Genomic DNA, 15989 nt, shown 5'->3' on the forward strand with positions numbered 1-15989 from the left:
CTGGATTGAGATGTTTGTGTATATAGCTGTAAAACTAGAGTTGGTCAGTTAGCCATCAAGGTAGTGTTGCGCTCTGGTTGTTTGTACGTTCCGAAAGTCACGTTTGAAGCAAGCTGTGTTTTTTTTGCTGTTAAGTAAATGCTTTGTTTATATTTCTAACTTTCAAAATTGGTTGAGATTCCAGCTCTGTGTTTACTGCTTACTCTTCCAGTGTAAATTCATTGTCATATAGCTGGGTCTGAGCTGAGGTGGCACAGTGAGCTAAAGAATGATTATGGATTAAACCCAGATCTGTGACTGGGGGTCAGTGTCTGCAAAGTTTCAGCGTTCCGTTCATCATCTTCTTGTGTTTGCTTCGTTGTTTTCTAGTCCAATCTTAAGTCTTTTGATATTATTGACTAGATCAGAACTAGATTATTGAAAGATAACACAGCTCGGGCAACCATTTGATTTCCTAACCATTTTTGAGGTTTCAGAAATGTGGTTCTCCAACTTAATTAGAATTTCCCATGGGCAATGTTGGCGTGGCTCTTCCACCTTCAATGTCATGTTTTTTCTTTTAAAAATCAGTTCAGTTCAGTTTAAAAGTCAATGAATGGTTTTCGTGAGATATGTTGTGTCCCCATACATTTTGATATAGTTACAATTTATATGGCATGTAAGTATTTGTCCTTATGTCTTATATCCGGTTAATTTTACCTCAAAGTACTGAATGGAAAAACATATCACTTGTCTTAATTTCTGTTGCCTTTTGGCATGCTGCAATGAGGAAAGCAGTCCCACCTGAGTTCAATGCGCAGAGACCGGCTGATAGGTTGAATGATAGTTTTACCACTCAAAATTCCCCCTTCCTGAACGGATTTTTGTATAACTCATATTCAGCAAGGCAACAGGTGGACTTTGTGCATGGTTGAAAGGGTTGGCAGTACGTGCACCCCCCCCCCTCCCTTTTTGTGCCGTAAATCACTGGGGCATGTGTCAATGTGTGCATGATTATATTCTTGTTTCAGGCCCAAACCTAACCTTCCTTACAACCAGTTTTGCCAGTCACTGTCTTTGTTAGAACAGATTCACAATTGCTTTATTAACCTTCCTGCTTTCTCAAATTTGCTTGGAAATGCACCATTTGGCCACTAATTTGTCAAAATTTTCTCGGGGGGAGCCCCCCTGAGGTGGTTTGGGCTCGTTCGCTGCACTCGCTCGCGTTACCGTGTCCCTAGTTGAAGATTCTCTAAAAGGTGTGTCACCCACATGAAAAGTTTGGAAAGCTGTGTTCTAGACGAAGATGTCTGAGAGGCATCCACAGTGCATCCAATTCGCTAGCAATGGGGTGTTTGTGGAGACCACGGGCCTCTTCTCTACAACGTGTGGTCCCCATAACCTCAGCACAATGGAGGAGATCCCGACTCCAGTCAACTAAAGGGTGATTGCAAGGGCTTTAAGTGGGATGAAAAAACTGGGGGTACTCAAGGGGGCGTGGCCAATGCAATTAAGGGCGTGGCTTAAAAACATGTAAGCTAAAAAACGGTGCTTAGCATAGTGTGCCCCCTGACTTGTATTTTGATGTTTCTGTCATTGCATCCAGATATGATGCAAAGAGTAACATCATACCTACAAGTCAGGACTATTAGCTTTGTCAATGGTTGTTAGTTGCATAAGATAAATAAGCAGCAACTATGGCTTGTATATAATATTGAAAAAGCTTCCACAACAATGTTGCTGCTCCTGAGTTACAAAAAGTGAAGGGGAATCCAGAGAGAAAATGGACTCTCTTTAAAGGATTTCCCTTTCCCTACAACGCTCACCTGGCATGACGCCATGCCGTAACTGCTCCACTAGTGAGAAGTGAGCAGTGTGAGCATGCGCACACCGATGTGCCTGCTGTCACTGCAGTCCAGAGAAAAATGGACTACCTGTGCCAGGGTACAAAACCGAGCCCAGTAGAGACCCGTTTCGAGGCCCCCTTTTAAAAGCTGCCAGTGCTCAGCAGTGGTGAGACCCGGCCCACTTAAAGCCCTGGTGATCGCTACTAACTGGTCATAGCTCATTTAGGGATCAGAAGTGCCAGGTCTGGAAAACTTAGGGTCATTTTGGCATTCTTCAGCTGCTTAAAGATTCCCAATGCAACGGCCTCCCATATGTCCAAGTTTGGGAAACCAGTTAGTTCTGCAATCTGTTGTAGGACTCCAGACCAGAAAGACAACAGATCAGGGCAACTGCAAAGCATGTGATAAAAGTCAGCCGACACGCCCCACAGCGGAAACAAGCTGCATTAGCTGTGGAGGGTTTGTGGTTAATTTTCCATAGAATAGGACCACTCCAGTGTGGCTCTCACTGGAGAACACCCATCCAGTATCATTATGCAGAAATTTGGGGACCTTGATGGGGCAATCAATAGCTGTAAGTCCTCGCTACAACCCCCTGCTTCGAGAGCTGAGCTTGGGGAGGCCACCTGCACCCTACACAGACATTTCATGCCCGATTGTCCTGATCACGTGCATGGCCCTCAAAATCAGGAATGAGGGCGGCATTTGATTGCAGAGAGAAGGGTGGTGATGGACGAGCCCTGCTCTATTTGCTGTATGCGGCACATTGGAACCACAGGGTCAACCACAATTTAAACAAACGCAAGGGTGCACCACTAGGTAACCTAGACAGCGAAACAAGAATCTTAAATCCGCGTTCACAAATATATTCTTCCAAGTTCTTCCTTTATTATTGTAATACAGATTTAAAATATGGTCAAGATGATCAAGAACAGCAGACGCGTTTCTTCCTTACAAAGGGCTTCTTCAGGGCGAGATAAATCTTTACACTTTTTAGGGCGAGAAGCAATCCAAGAAGTGAAGTTAACCGAAGATGCAGTATATTTTCGTCAGAATTTTTTATATAGTGGGCATATTGGCTCTTCACATTTATTAAGTTGAAAAAACGGTTCGAGTAGTCCAAGAGGTTGGAGCCCTTAATGATTGCAATTTGGTTGGAGACTTCAATATGTTTAGTTGGAAGTTCAATCAACACATTATCTATTATTTAATAAGGTCATTTCATGGTGAAATAATCCATGGTCCAAAACGAGTAAGTTTGCACAATCTCCACGACCCGCCAGAATCAGACGTCACGTCACTTCGTCACGGGTGTCAGGATGAAACCACAATTCCTGCAGGACCGCAGTGGCTGGCCGGGAGGCCCTGTATCAGTGGGCATGGCCGACTGCCTGGCGGCTCGGTGTGCCGCGGTGACCTGATGCCTGAGACGATGAAACCCCGGCGGCCTGATTGCACCCCTCTGCACAACCTTCTTATCCTGCCTGGTAGAGATCTACTGCTGCATGCTACTTGCTTTGGCGAACTGGACACCCCGTTGAAAAGGTCAGTGACATTGCAGCTTAGTCACGGACTGCCCTTCACAAAAAAGACTCAGAGGGCCAGAGCAACATAAAGTGATCATGCCCAATTCAGCACATAGGAGAATGACTCCTTTAATTTAGGGTCTGGGGGAAGTGCACAGAGGGCCAGCATACACCTCCACACACAGGAAAAAAAGAATCTTTACCTGGGAGACCATGGCTGCCACCTCCCCAATCGCCGAATCAGCCACAAGCACTGTGACTTCTTAGGAGTACGCCTTGGCTCGGTAGATTGTGGAAGACTTCTCACAATTATGATTTAGACTTTTCCCATCTCTACGGGGCCTACAGTGGCCCATACTAGGACTCTGGCTGATGAGGAGCAGATGCGCTGAATCCCCAATACAACCCAACTTGGAGTGACAAGCTAATATGTAGAGGCCTATGAACCGCCCGCTACCCACCCGACAACCTTCACAGGGGCCTCCTTTGCCTCTAGAGACAGAGCTTAGGGAAGAGCTTAAAACCATCACTGGTGGTGATACTCGCTAATTCCGTTGTCCGTCTCACAGGCCTTTTGAACCTAATTAGGAGTATCAGTGCTGGCGATCCAATAGCAAAGAACCCTGCACTTCCAGTGAGTGAAAGTGCTGAAACTGAATTCTTCGACAGGCAGCAGCCTTGTGACCACTTCCCTACTGTGGGTAGTGTTGGGGAGCCCTCTTCATTGCTTAAATATCTGACGGTGCATTGCTGACTGAGCCTTACCATAACCCAGCATCACATTGCTCTGCTCAGTGGCATACGCAGTCCCCAGGAGATCCTTCACTAGTAAGCACACCTTATCCGTAAGCACACCTTATCCGTCCCAACCTTGTGCCTAGAAATGAGTGCTGGACCATCTTTCACTGATGACATTGGAGGCTTGTCCGGATGCTGCACCTCCTTCATACTGCACCATTGTGAGGTTGTGAGCTTCTCTGCGGGGGCTCTGGAAAGCAAACATCGGTGATTGACAAAAGTCTCCAGCTCCGTAAACAGCACAACGCGCCTCTGGGCACCTGAGCTGCGGAACCACCACCATGAAGAAAGTGACCAGGAAGAAGGACCTAGACAGGGGAGCACCAACCCTGACTGACCCCGTTGATAATGCACCTGGCGATGGAGCAACCACCCCATGGGTGGTGCCCCCTGGGAGGCCTACTTTGCAAGGTATTCTGCAGGCCAACACCCCTTCAAGGGAATTACTAAAGACGAAGACTAATCCGCTGGAAGCGGATTTGGGTATCCTGAAAGATGACAGTCGAAGCCTGGCAGAGCGAGTCACCACGGCAGAGAAAACACTAGTGGAGATCCCAACTGTATTAATAGCAATGCAAGAGACTTGCGGTTATGGAGGAAAAAGCCCAGACACTTGAGCTCGGAGCAGAAGACGCAGAAAACAGGTTGTGGAGGAACATCCAGGTGATGGGGTGCCAGAGCTTGTGGAAGGGAGCAACATGCTGGACTACCTGGAGCTGTGGTTGCATGAGGAAGTGGTACCAGAGGGTCTGTCCCCCTTTGACACCCAGGAGGTGGCACATGGAGTTGCGGTGTGACCCCAGCTTCTGTGTGCACTGCCACAGCTGGTGGTGGCCAGACTAATGTACTATAGGAACTGGGATCACATCCTGGATCAGGCCAGAAAGAGAGGAGACATCAGAGTGGACAACAGTAAAATCATAATATTCCCAGACTTAACTAACGAAGTACAGAAACAATGCTCAACGTTCTGGATGATAAATGACGTATCTGCCAGATGGGCTTGACTTGCACCATGCTGCTCCCTGCCCGATTGCGGGTTGCAACTCCAAACAGGGTGCAGTTTTTCCAAACCCTACAGAATGTATGGGAGTGGATTGATCGCCATCCGCAGGCCGGTCTAGTCAGAGATCCCCCCCCCCAAGCTAAAAACCAAGATGGAGCAAGTTGAAACACAGGGCTAGGAGAGCCCACAGGGTGGCTCCTTTGGGGAAGAGCAGCGAGAGCAGCAAAGAGCAATGGAGGTGGTGGCAGGGAAGAGCAGCAGAGGTGTAAGCCTGGCTACCTTGATGGAAAAAGACAATGCCCATTATTCAGATCCAGACCATAGATCTAGCTCATCTGAAGATTCGGACATAGAGTTGCCTAAAGTGATGCCCAGAACTGCTAGTTAACTTATATGAAGCAGATGCTGTTCTGTAAGAATTTCACTTTTGATTGGAGGGGAGCCCATTGTAACTTGTAGGGGAACTGTGAAGATGCGGTTTTACCTCCCTGGGTCTGAAGCTTTTTCCTACTACCTGGCCGGGTGGAGGGGGGGCATGGTGAGGTGCCCCTAAAGGATCAGTCCCCCAAGGATCATCCCCCAGTTTGGATGGGGCTGTCCACCTACTTGTCCTGGGGTCTGTGAGTTGGGTTGTTTGCAGTTTGACTGTTGTGGGGGCTCCATGTGTCATGCCCCATGGGTGATTTATTCGCTATTTTGATGTTGGATGGAAGAATGAGTTTGAGGCCCGGTGGTAGCGACTGAATGTCTATAGTCCCATGCAATGGCAAGCACCATGACCTACAAAAATCCTATCCTGGAATATTAGGGGGATACACACCCTGGGCAAAATACATAAAGTATGGTTATATCTTAATATGTGGGTGATCCAGATAGCTCTCCTACAGGAAACACACCTAACAGCTAAGGAAGGAGCAGCACTGCTGCGAAGATGGAGGGATCAGGCATATTTTACTACCTATTTGGCTTATGCGAGGGGAACAATGGAGTGGATATGCTCAGGTTTTTCCCTTCCAACATACTGGTGAGCTGATTGACCCGGCGGGTAGATTTGTTGTATTGATTGGGCCCCTTGTTGGTCGCGATATAGCAATAGTCCATATTTATGCTTCAAATATAGATCAAGGGGCATTCTTTGCAGAGCTGTCGAGAGCACTGGCCCCCTACCTGGTGTACTCTATCATTATGGACGGATATTAAAATTGTGTCGCAGACCCTGTGCTTGATCGCTTCCACCCCAAATGCGAGAGACTCCAATTATCAGAGTAGCCTGAATATTCTCTGAATCGTAGACAGAATGGGGACTCATCAACTCTTGGTGTTTACAACACTCCCTAGAGTGAGATTACTCCTTTTTCTCAACTCTCCAAGTAAGCTTACACTCATTTTTCTGCACCTCGGATGTTCATAGGTCAGTACGTACTATTGAATATCTCTTTAGGACCATATCAGACCACAAGCAAATCCTACTTTAATCGGGTGGGGGTGAACATTTCCCTACATCCCAACACGGAGACTGAAACTGGAGTCCTTCGAGGACCCGGTTTTTTAAGACACTGTGGGAACCAGCATTCATCAATATTTTGAGGACAATACTGGCACAGCTTTGTCCCCACAGGTGGAGTGGAATGCCATTAAAATTGTGCTCATGTATAAAGATCAGAGTGCTGCCCAATTTCCAAAAAGAGGTTGCTTGCACTAGAGTGGGCTCTATGCAAGTCCCACAGGTATAGTACAATGTTATTGGCCTAAAGAAAGATGATATCAGTGGTATTATGCAACTGGATTTCTCAAGCCACCCCCTCCATCCTCGCACGTATCATGAGGGGTTTTATGGCTAGGTAAAAGAGGAGGACAAAGAGTGGGCAACTCAGTGGATAGGCCTAGGTAGATTATAGCTTGGGGGGGGGGGGGGAATGTAGAGGAGCTGGATACGTTTGATAATAGTGATCGAAATACATATACCTTCAGGACTCTGAATAAGTAATCCCATCTGAGGATTTTAAAAGACTTTTCTAGGTCCAACCTGGTACAGGCCGCATTGAGCCAACACTGAGGTATTGCCTCTATAACTTTTTATAATTGTTGTATGTATTGGGATGTGCTTCGGACTGGAATTAAGACATTCTGGTCAGTGTGAATGAGGTGTGGGAGCGATAGGAGAATGCAGTCAGCAAGAATCTTACTAAGTATTTTGTAATCCCTAATAAGAATAGATATTAACCCCTTCCCTGCTCATGACGGAGCCGCTCCGTCATGAGCCACGGTTGCCGTGTGCTCATGACGGAACGGTTCCGTCATGTTACGGCCGTTGGCGGCCGCTCCGCCTACGCGGCGCTGTTTCCCCGCCTGTGCGGGGGGACAACGCAAATGGGCGGAGTCATGACGGAACCGTTCCGTCATGAGCACAGCTCAACCGTGCCTCATGACGGAGCGGCTCCGTCATGAGCACAGCGTCACCGCGCTGCCCCCCCCGCACCCCCCAGCACCGCGGCGGAATTCCCGCCGTGGTGAAAGGGTTAAATGGTAGGTGATAGGATTTTATAGGTCCTTACCTGGCTTTAGGATTGAGATAAGCAGTCCTTCCTATAGGGAAAGGGCTAGGATACCCTCAAGTTTTGCAGTCTCAAAATGCTGAGCTAGTTTATGGGCCAAGAGGAGAGAGTATATTTTATAAATTTCTGAAATTTCTGAAGGGAACCTGTCCATGACAGGTGCTTTTCCATGGGCAAAATCCATTACCATTTTTTCAAAGTCCGTTATTGTGATTGGGGCCTCTGTCTTTTCCTGTAGAATTGCAGGCAGTCGAGGTAGCTGAAGTTTCATGAAGGGATCAGATGTCCTCATATACCAGGGGGTCGGCAGAGTGCTGTAGAGTTCAGAGTAATATACTAAAAAAGAGGAGTGAATGTCACACTGAGAGTGAACTAAGTCTCCACTGGAATTCCAGAAGGAGATGTGTTCCGTGTTCGAGCTGGGTAGGATCTGTAATCCATCCATCAAAGCTCTCAACCAATGAGGCTAATTTGTCTCAGAGCTCTTCAAGGGAACATTTCATCGACCAGTCATATCTCAATAGCTGCATAATTATCTTCGCTTTGCTTGTGGTCTTTTTCTAAGGACCAGTGGGTTCCTATTGTGGTACGTATACTATATCCACAAATCACCACTTTAAATGTCTCCCACTAAGTGTCTGTGGCAATTGACTGGAATGGGGTCTTCAAGGGCTATCCACTGAAGATGGCAGGTAGGTATGGGCATGACGGTCATTCCCCAAAGTAAAGCGAGAAGCATAAGATTGTGGCTGGAGAGGCCCCTGCCCAAATAGTGTGAAGAGGAAACCATGGGGCAGATCTGAGACAAGCACACTATCCTCTTGAGGTACACATATAAGTCATGGACACCAGAGTAGTATGAATAAAGCTGCACTTGGGGATTCTAGTGGTGCCAGACTATTTTAGGAACCAGTGGGAAAGCCTGTCTGTGAGTTCCCGGGCATTAGGAGTGGTAGGTGCTGGGGGGAGGGCGGGGTTTATCCTATCCAAGTCCGTATGAAGCGCACTATTAAAATCCCCTCTGAGCAGACATGGTATGTGGGCCCAAGCACCAAGCAGCTTGGGGAGCTGCCAAAAGAAGAACTCCTGGTTAACATTAGGGGGATAAATGTTATCAAGGAACAGCTGACTGCCATCAAGGAGACCCTGGAGGAGAATGTACCGTCCCTCTTTATCAAGAAGTTGCAATTGAACAACAAATGGAACTCCTGCCTTAAGCTTCATAAGTGCTCCGAAAGGGAGGCAGGAGGTCAAAGGGCAGGTACAGGTCGAGGAACCCTGAACAAGGCGAATGCAGCAGCGAGATCAAAACTATGACTGACCATGTTATTTGTAACCCGACAGGATGTGTGGACATGTCTAATGAGGATGGTTTGAAAATTGTAAACTTGTCAAATAAATCACTTGATAAAGATGAATAGTCAATCTGGAGTAAAGGTTTGAATTGTTGCCCAACCCAAAGTGGGGATCTAACCAATGTTCACAGTGACATGTAAAAATGTGTTAGAGCGTTAAAACTGAGGGACTTCTTTTCACAGCATACTGCTAAAAACACCGAGCATAGAAATATTCCTGGTGGTACAACTCAGACCATTGCTGATATTCGCAATATCCAATTGTTGTTGAGTATTGGTGATGATACTAACCCTGAGATGACAACGTTACTTAATGAGTTTGAGATCCAACAGAACTATGAAATAGATAGTGGATTAAAACCCAGATCGAAATTTGTATCCATTATCAGTTATCACCCTAACATAGATGTTTTTTATGACCAAGTGACTAAAGACTTGTACAAATTGGAAACATCTAGGAAATCTACATCATTTGTCAACCACAACATTACCGCCAAAGAAAGGGAAGCCCTTAATAGACTGAGATCTGATGACACTATTGTCATAAGAGAGGCAGACCAGGGCGGTAATATTGTGGTCATGAATAAGTGTGATTACATGTCTGAGACTGAACGTCAATTGAATAATGAACAATGTTATAAGAAAATATCTGTCAATCCAACTTAGAAACTAACGACATTGATTAACCGAAAATCAAGTGAATGGAAAGACATTGCTCTATTAAGTGAGGATGAATTCAGATACCTCAGGGTGAATTGTCCCACATATCCATGTATCTACATCCTGCCAAAAATTCACAAGGGGGGGTCTTTTCTCCCTGGGCGTCCAATAATTTCAGGGGTGGGATCACCGACTGAAAAACATTCAGAATTTGTAGACTTGAGACTACAATAGCATGTTGTTTATCTACAGTCATTCATTAGAGATAGTAAGGACATCCTAGTCAAACTCAATGATTTCTAATGGTCGGATGACCTGATGTTCGTCACTTTTGTCGTTGTTGATCTATACACCTGTATATTAAAAGAATTTGGGATATTGACAGTAAGGTCATTTTTGGACAAAGAGTGCTAACCTCTACGATTTTAACGAGATGATTGTGGAAATGATAGACCTCATTTTGAGCAACAACTTCTTTCTACACGACAGATGCTGGTTTCAGCAGATTCTTGGTACTGCCATGGGCTCCAGGTTCGCTCCCTCTTACGCCTGCCTCTTTATGGGGTGGTTTTAGAGGGAGTATGCCTGGAGCCACCGTGCCTCCCTGTGGACGGAGTATATTGTGTACCGGGGGTGGTACATAGGCAATATTATCTGTCTATGGTCAGGATCCATTAAACCGCTAGAACAATGCTTCACTTATCTGGATGCCAATACTTACAATGTCAAACTTACAATGACCTGGGACAAAGAAAAAATTAACTTTCTTGATCTACAGTTTTACATCAGAGATGAGACCATCCAGAGTACATTGTATAGGAAAGAAACAGCATGCAATGGGGTCCTCCACGCTGATAATGCACATTCACGCTCTGTCATTTCCAATATTCCCTTTGGAGAGATGATGCATATACGCAGGAATTGTAGTGAGGAAGACACCTACCAGAGTAATATTCTTGATTCCCAAAAATGATTTTTGAAAAGGGGGTACAAGAAGGACATCTTTGATAAAGCAATGGAGAAGTCACCGCGTCTAAAAAGGGAAGACACCCTCTGTGACAAACCGAAAAAATCTAGTGGGACTGCGAATGAGAGGACAGTGAGTCTTGTCACACAGTATAATATCAGTAGCTGTAAGGTTTAAAGCATCCTGAAAAAGAATTGGGGTCTCCTGCAAGATGTACCGGGTCTAAGAAACTGCCTGACCGATACTCCCTCTATGACCTATCGGAGAGGGAGAACACTGCAGAACGTGCTATGTCCCAGTTATGTCATTCAGAAACAAGATACTTGGTTACCCTCGAAACCATTTGGTTTCTTTACTTGCAGATCATACAACATCTGTCCTTTTGGTCTAAATAAAACTACATGCTTCACATATAACACTTCTATGTAACATAATCTAGCTAATTTTATGAATTGCAACACCGCACATGTGATCTATGTTTTGGGTTGCAAATGTGGTACTATATATGTAGGGAGTACATTTCAACCATTTAAAATTCCCATACAGGAACATCGTAGGGCAATCTTGAATAAAGACAGCCGATACCCCCCTGAAGGATCACTATAGGGTGGTACACCACGGCGATAATGCCTTTTGGTTTCATGGTATTGACCATGTACCAATTGTCAATAGAGGTGGGGACCGTGAGCTGCTGGTTAGGGAAAAGGAGGCAAAATGGATTTGTCGCCTTAAGGCAATTTTGATGGGACACAACACTGACAGGGAGTTGCACTATTTCCTTGGATAAGGTACTCTGAGATTGTCAGTAGACGGCACACTATCTGTACACACAAGGTATAATTGATATTATGCTCTACCCTTTATAGGGCCTATTACTGAAATCTTACAATTGAATACAAGCTTGATGTAAACTATAAATGGCTAAGTCAAGATGTGTTATATTTGATCAAACTAACATTCTTTTATATCCAAGATGTACTGTATTTTAATTCCTTTTTGTGCTGTTTCTATTTTCCTTTGATAATTGTGGTCATTTTCAATATTTCTGTGCTTACCTTTCACCCTCTTTTTTACCTCAAAGAAACTGGTATGGTGAAGGGACATTTTAATCACATTGTGGTCGCTACGATTTCCAGGCAACCTGTGTGACTGTAATAATGGCCGAGGCCTGTTAGCCCGTTTACGTTTAGGTCTCTGCTCTCACAGCATCTATTTACAGGTCATTTATAATGTTATGCCTAACAAAATAGGGTAACTTTTGTAACTTTTAAGATGGCCGGCCCCCTTGTTCTGCTCTTCATTCATTCGGGTTGTCTTTTCTCAGTGTTGATTACTACCAGAAGCTCATGTGACCCGATAGCAGGGGTCGACGCAGAACAGTGCGGGCTTTAACTAATGGTGCCTCTGCTTTTATTACAGTTATGCCGGTGACCCTGCCAGGTTCTGAATTTTATAACCCAATTACATTTACTCGTCTGCTCCCATAGCAATTTCTTACATGTCATTTTAAACGGTATGCCTAGCCAAGTAGAGGAATTTTGGTGAACTACAATATGGCTGGCCCCCTTTGTTACGTTCTTCTTTCATTCGTGTTGTCCTCTCTCAGTGTTCATTATCATGGGAAGCTCACGTGAACCGATAACGCGGGCAGATGCGGGCTGTGCGGGCTTTAAATAAGGGCAACTTTGCCCACTTCAATTATGCCGGTGTCCATGCCGCAGTGATGAACTTCCCATTCCGTAAGGTAAGCACGTTTGCAATAGGGGACACGTCGATGTACGTGAAGATAAGATAATGAGTTCCCATTCTGGTTGTATTGGGCCAAGCGGGTGCTTTGTATGCACATTAACTTTTTTATTGACAGAACCTTGCTAGTGCCTATTTCCAATCCAGGATGTATATGCATTATTGCCAGATTGCGTGGAATGCTTGTGGTATAGATAACTTATTTAGTGTTACTGACTACTCTGCATCTGCCCCCCTTGTTGTAACCGTTATATTTACACAAACCATACTAAGTGAAGTAGTTACACTAATCGTTCTGGGTGTGTCCATGTTTAACGTGTGCGTTTTTATCACTCTATACCTGCCTGGGTTTTATTCTGAGTCCTCTGCTGTTGCATCACATATTAGTCTGTGCGCCTCATCACCGTCTTACGCTGTTACACCCAGTGATCTTGTGTCATCAAGTTCTACACCTTCGACAGTACTGTATTGATACAAAGGCACTCACACAGTGATGTTTGTGTACGGGCCTGTGATGTCTGTTCCCTTGTACTGGACACCTGGTATTGACACCTTGAGCTATAGATTGGCAATTGTGCTGTGATTGTTAAGGGCTACGATTTGCCTGCTCCATTTGATATGCTATGTGCTTATGCATAGTCAGAGATGACATTACTTGCACAGCATGTATATACCCGCTGTTGCGATTGCTCCTCGTTCTCTTTCAGTAGGGTCTTAGTGGACTCAGGCTTGTGCTATTTAGTGGCCCCTTACGACAGGCAGGCTTGCTGTTCTCCATCGGCATACTGCACTGTATCCTGATTGTTTGACTCTTTTTTAAACAGACCCGACAACATGAACCATTTACTATAAAGCCCCTGGGAAAGGGAGCTATCCTTGGACTCTGGTGGTCTTACACTTACATATACCTGATATAATGATCCTGGTGCTTCCTGTACTTGAGGTGAGTCCGGGGTATATATATGAGTTGTGAGGCTCATGGAGCGTATTGTCTATGATTAGATAGGCACTGGATTCAATTTTGGAATACTCAGACTGTCTGACTTAAGGAGCTCCTATATCTGTATTACAGATAAGAGCAAGCTGTTCTATATTTGTCTACTGACATCCGTGTGACGGTATTAGTATATTTTTTATTTCTATTATAGACTTTATACTACATGACTATTTCTGAATTGATGCCTACCGCGATTTGAAACTGTATTTATAATGTTATAAATTGCATACTGAGTCCGAAGCCAAATGTTTTTGAGGTGAGAAATAAGTTCCCCCCTCTTCTTGGACGCTGCAGAGTGACTGTGGTAGATTGTATAACTTGTATACAATTTCACAATCCACATAGCCTTTTCTAAAGCTTACTACTTTTAAGATGAGAATTGATCCACCCTCTTCAACCATTAACCGGCACACTGTGCCCCCCCACCTTCTTTTGTATGGCTAACCCTTCTCGCTTATTGTTTCTGCCAGGCTTTACCTCTATTCTTGTCTGTACTTAGCCACTTGTGCGGTATTTTTTAAAAAAAAGGATAATTATGTGGTGTTTGTTGTAGTTTTGTACTTTGTACTTTATTGCATGATTTATTTTTTTGTATTTTATAAATGTATATGTATATTTAATGTGGGTACTGTTTTTGTTTTTTTGATTTTAGCATTATTTATTTGTCTTTTTCTTTTCTCTCTTGGTAATACAAACTGATTTTCAATCTGTTTAATGCAATGTATATATGTTTTATAAAAGTGCAATTGTGTATATAGATTTGTTTGTAATGTATTGATGTGTTATATAATTGTGGTTTCATGTAGGTCATCTTTGGTTTATGGTTTTGTTATTATTTTTGTTGTGTTGTTGTTATGTTGTATTTACGCTATGCTTGTTTATAATTGTTACAGCCCTGACGAAGTTCCCTCTGGCAACCGGGAACGAAACGCGTTGGCTGTGTGCAACTTTTTACAATTAACTCAATAAAATGAAGCAATTTTGGATAGACTTGGCCTGATTAATTGACTCCGCATTGTTTGCACCTTCCTTACTCCGGAACATTTTGTCATTTTTTTGCATCCTTGGATGGCGGATGCTGGAAGCAATTGCACCACCTCTAAATAGATTGTATATATGGATGTGATGTGCTTAACCTTGGGCAGCCATTTTTTCTTTTGTTGTTAAGTGCTCCTCTTACATCGGCTGAGTAATTCATGGTGAAGAGTAGACCTTGTTGTTTAGGTAGAATTATCTGTATTAGAATGGGGCATGGAATGTATGGTGCATTCCATAGGCTGGGTTTCCAGTCCCAGGCATTCGTGGCACGAATGGTCTTGGAGTGGAAGCTGTGCTGCCCGGCTCTCACCTGTTTCCTGATGTAAACTTAATAAACTCAACTTAAAGAGGACTTTCTCAGTTTTGGTTCATACAACCTGCAAACCTTACTATTGGCGATGATTTGGAGACGGCTACGCATGAGCAAGGCATCAATGGATATTTACAGAAAATTGTAATTGAGGGAAGCTGACGCTGTGTAATTGCGAGACACTTGGAAGGAATGGTACGCCGAAAATTGAGCAGACGAGAAGACAAGGAGTTAATATAAACTTGCAGGCATTACCTTTGTTGAGGTATGTGAGGCCTTTGGCTGTAACTGCAGGTTGGCTGCATTTTTCGAGCCGCGGCAGTGTTCTCAGGCGGCATTGTGGAGCTCGAGAAAAGAGAACCAGCTGGCTCGTCATTACGTGAGGTCGTGCTGTGTGACCTTGCGTGACGGCCATTTTGGGGGAAGCATTCAATTGACTCTGGTTGCCTGGCAACAGCCAGAGTGAACTCGTACATCACGCTGCTGAGGGCAATTTAATATTTGTGTGATGGTGGTTGCCTGACAACGATTGGAGGAAGTTAGGAACATCAAGCTGCAGAAATTGCCAAAATAAGTCTACAAGTAAAACGGATTTTCAGCAAATATTACAGGAACAGGAGAGGAAGTTGGGGGGGTGGGTGGCTTGTACATGGATATTGAGTAACCACCTGGGAGAGGTGTGGACAGCCAGGTGTATTTAAAAAAAGATAAATTTTATGGAACAAGGGGATTGCGCACCTGAAAGAACATGGCCCAGCAAAACTTTACTATCAGCCCTCCTCATGCATTTTGGGCAAATAGTTCAGAACCAGCAATGAGGTGGGTAGAGTGGAAAGACTATTTTGTGCATTACATTAAGGCAGTGGATGAGGCTGGTGAAAGAAGGCAGAGCAAATGAAAAGGATCTCACTGCATTCTCTAGGGCCGGTTGGTTTGAAAACGTACACTCGCATGGCCAAGATAGTTACAAGTGGGAATGTTAATGTTTTTGAGGCAGCTTTGAAAGATCTGGATAATTATTTCACACCAAAAATATGCATTGGCATTGTGCGATATAAATTCTTTCAGAGGAAACAGAAAAAAGGAGAATTAGTGGACGAATACATAGAGTTGAAGAAAGTGGCCATTGATTGCAAGTTTGGGAATTTGCATGACGATTTTAAACGAGACCAATTTGTCATGCTCGCAAGAAATTCTGCAATTTA

At 44.4% G+C, this 15989-nt stretch overlaps 1 long non-coding RNA gene across 2 annotated transcripts in view; it reads left to right on the forward strand.

Moving 5' to 3' along the window:
• LOC146780083 (uncharacterized) overlaps positions 1 to 14630 on the forward strand; it is a 58258-nt gene extending 43628 nt beyond the window's left edge. For both annotated transcript variants that reach the window (XR_014972007.1, XR_014972006.1), the window contains exons 2-3: positions 13264 to 13382; positions 14330 to 14630. This is a non-coding gene — a long non-coding RNA (uncharacterized LOC146780083). The remainder of the gene's footprint in view (positions 1 to 13263; positions 13383 to 14329) is intronic.
• Positions 14631 to 15989: the final 1359 nt, after the last annotated feature.

The sequence above is a fragment of the Triturus cristatus genome, chromosome 12 (assembly GCF_964204655.1).
Source record: "Triturus cristatus chromosome 12, aTriCri1.1, whole genome shotgun sequence".
In the NCBI taxonomy this organism is placed as follows: domain Eukaryota; kingdom Metazoa; phylum Chordata; class Amphibia; order Caudata; family Salamandridae; genus Triturus; species Triturus cristatus.